Raw genomic sequence first — 3660 nt, 5'->3', positions numbered from 1 at the left:
GTTCTCGATTTTTGAATGTTCGTGTTTACTGAACCGTGAAAATTTTCGTATCCTCGAGTTAAGATATATATATATATATATATATATATATATATATATATATATATATAGCTATCGTAGTTCGTGAACCACGATAGTTCAAAAGACGGCAATCTAATTGGGGAAACTAATATAAATAGGCAATCTAATATGATAAGTTGGTTGGTGGGTGAGTTGAGATCCCCCGGGTGTAGTAGAATTGGCGTGTAAAGAGTTAGGTTGCCGGCTTTTGGATTATCGTGTTTAACGAACCACGATAACTATCATAAGGTCGGATCAAGAGAGAGAGAGAGAGAGAGAGAGATATATATATATATATATATATATATATATATATATTACGTGATCAACATATAGATTATTTTATTGTTAGTGCACGTTTCGTGGTAACTTGATAGTTGAACTGAAAGTTGTGACGATGTCACGTAGAATGTTTGTTGACATAGTAGATTGAACTGTAAACAACTCGTTCATTTCATGTAGTAATTATTCTATTCCGAAGTCTTATACTTTTCGTACAAAAATCTTGAAATTTCTATCTAGTTCGTAGTCAATTCTTATATTTTCGTAATAGACGTTTTACTCTTTAGACGAACGATTAAAAATATCACCGCAAATGTATATACGAGACCGTTTTTTATAATATATGTACATACATTTTTCGCAGAGAGAATCTTTCTTTCTTTTTCTTTTTTTTAAAGATTAGGTTTTGGTTCGAAGTTACTTAACATGAGGAGGGTCTGAACTCTATTCCCATGAAGACATTCTTTGACGTATAAACATTCTTTGACATGAAAGTTCCCAATGTATACTGATATACTCTTGAATCTAGAATCTCCCCGTATATACCTTTATCTACTAAAACGTCGTTATAATATATATAATCAGGGAAGAAATATTCGTTTTTCTTGATGGTGGGTTTGGTTTTTGTTAAAGACGTATAAAACACTGACGTATCCGGTACCTCTTCGTCATTATTTTAGTTAGGAGTTTTCGTATCAATTTAATAAGTGATTAATGGGGGACTCTTCTTCTTTGAAAACTTCTTTTGACCCTTGGTTTAACCAGGACGGCTAAATTAACCGAGGAAAGAAGAAGAGAACTTGGTCGTCGTACACTGAGAGATAATAGTGCTTAGGTCCTGAAGAGGAGAGGTCGTCTCCCGTTACCACGACCTGCTGATGCGGTTAGTGCTAACAGAACGAGTATCATCGCTAAGACGCGACCTGAAACTTCGATATCTCGTGTTACTTGTTCTACAATCCTTAACTTATATATGGCGTTTGTGTGTTACTTTCTTTTCTTTCACGTTTATATGTGTATTCTTTATATTTGATCAAACGTAGAATTTTCTTATTGAGATATGTCGTAGATCTCCATTATTCCTATTACGGGAAGTATGGTATTTTTTAAGTTTCCTGCATAGGGTTATTATAATACTATGTTCATAGATTCTTCAAAAAAGGGGAAAGTATATTATTGAATGTAAGTGTAGTAACGCTCGGGTCGAAACCAGAAGTCAAACTTTGAGTCGGAGTTAAAGGACAAATTAAAAATCTTAGAGAAGTCCCTACAGTTGTTGGATAGTCTTCCTTTTGTACATTCAATGTTAGTTTTCTTATCGATTTATCGGTTTAAGCATTGATGTTCTAGAAAACCTTCCTCCATTTGTTTTACAGATCAGACTACTGGTGGATCTTTTTTATTGTTTTCGTGACTTTCTTATTTTTTAATGACTTATCTTTATAATGGAAGACACTAAATTCGTCGTAAATACTCTCTCCGTGTTTTTAAGTTTTTTGGATGTATGTGTACGATCTACAAGTGCGTCGTTTTTCGTATTTGACTCCGTATTCCGTTCCATACTTGAAGTGTCTTTTCTTATGCCAGAATAACTTGTAAGATACGGTTTTTTTTTCGTTCCATGTAGTACTTCCAGACAGTATCAGTATTTAAAGTCATTCTCCACGGGATTAAGCATTGAATTTTATGTATACATGTTCGAGTTGATCAATAGAGTTGTTTATTTTTCTTACAATAACTACCTGTGCTCCTAACTGAGGAATACTAGAAGGTGAACTCTTCCTTAAAGTTTTTACGTTGTTTCTTCCGTTGATCAATTAAAGGCATACTATCATATGTTATATGTCGAGTTTACTATTAGTAATAAACTGAAACGGTTGTACTTATTGGTTTTTAAGTCCGATGTCAATGTCTACTCTTTTTTTACAATAGAACCTTTCTGTTCCGTCTTAGTGTATGGAGTGCTTCAACGTTGTCAACCAGGGAACACATGGATTACGCAAGTGCTAAGAGTTTGGAAAGTAGAGGTTAGACTGTTTTATAGGCAGTTTTTATAGTACAATAAACTACAGGTGGGTTAACAAATCGTGTTGTAACGGGCAGTCTGTTATTTATCTCATCTGCGACTTGTACTTGTTTATTTATTTTCATCTTAGATTATAGTGTGAGTTCTTTTCCTAGAAGTCCTTATTCTACGTCGAAAAATAAGTTATAAATATGAAAATCAGGGAGTCGTTTATTTTTTTATCTTTCATGATCATTTGCCGTTTGTTCATTTCTTGTAGATGAATGATAAGAAGGATGTTCTATTGTTTAACTCATATCGTATAGGGTTATATTATTTTGTGTCATAAAAATCTTCCTAAAACTCCTTTGAAAGACGGATGTCAAAAGAAGATATTCACGGCCGTCTTAAATCTTGAGTTAAAAAAATTTTTTAAATGTTTTGTTTATTTCGATTAGTGAGTTGGTATCAGGTATTTTTCGGAGTGAACAGTAATTCGTTAGTGTGAAAATGAGAGAAGTTAGGTGTGGGTAAGGCTTGTTGTATGTTGTGATATAGCTCCCTTAGTGATAGGGTTGTGTAGTTTCTTGCCTTAAAAAGTTACATTTATGTAGAAAGTGCTTCGAGAGGTGGATTTTAAGACGTTATTTTCAGTTTTCATAATTAATCAATGGTTAAAAAAAGAAAAAAAGAAAAACACAGGCTGGACTGTTGATTAGGTTGCTTCTCTGTTCTCAGGGAACAGTGATTAGTTAGAGTTAAGTAGGTGGCGGTTAAGTCTGGGTAGGCTTAGTTGCGTATTGTTGGAGTATTTCGTGTGTGGTTTTTAATTCTTTGTCTAACATATATGTCATGTAGATTTGTCTAGCTCGTACGGGTTTAGATTATGTTCGTGGTCGTCTAGGAAGTTTTGTAGTTTAAAGATGATGAAGCTGTACTTTCTACGTTTGAAGTGCTTTAGTTTTGGGATCTTTTTCTTTAGAAAGCGTGCTTAGATTCTTCTTAGGTTTCTAGGTGGTCTTCTCCTGGTGTTTTTCAGCCTGGAACACCTGCTCCCGCCGCGGCGGCGGCGGGCCCCTGCGCGGGTGGGGGGGCGGCGGAGGTCGCCGCTGCCGCCGTGGCTTCAGCTTCGCGCCCTCGGAAGGCGGAGCCAAAGGCGGCGGCGGTGGCCCAGCGTTCGATTATTGGCAGACTAGACAGACGTACGAAGCGAGGCTAGGGGGCTAGTCGAGCGAAGGTGGCAGGCTAGCCTTGGGATCCGCTAGCGTGCTCGAGATGCTCTAGCAGCTACCCATGTGCTCTCCTGTTCGAGG

This window comes from Ananas comosus, linkage group 14, assembly GCF_001540865.1.
Source record: "Ananas comosus cultivar F153 linkage group 14, ASM154086v1, whole genome shotgun sequence".
Classification (NCBI taxonomy): Eukaryota; Viridiplantae; Streptophyta; class Magnoliopsida; order Poales; family Bromeliaceae; genus Ananas; species Ananas comosus.
Note: the sequence above shows the minus strand (reverse complement) of the source record.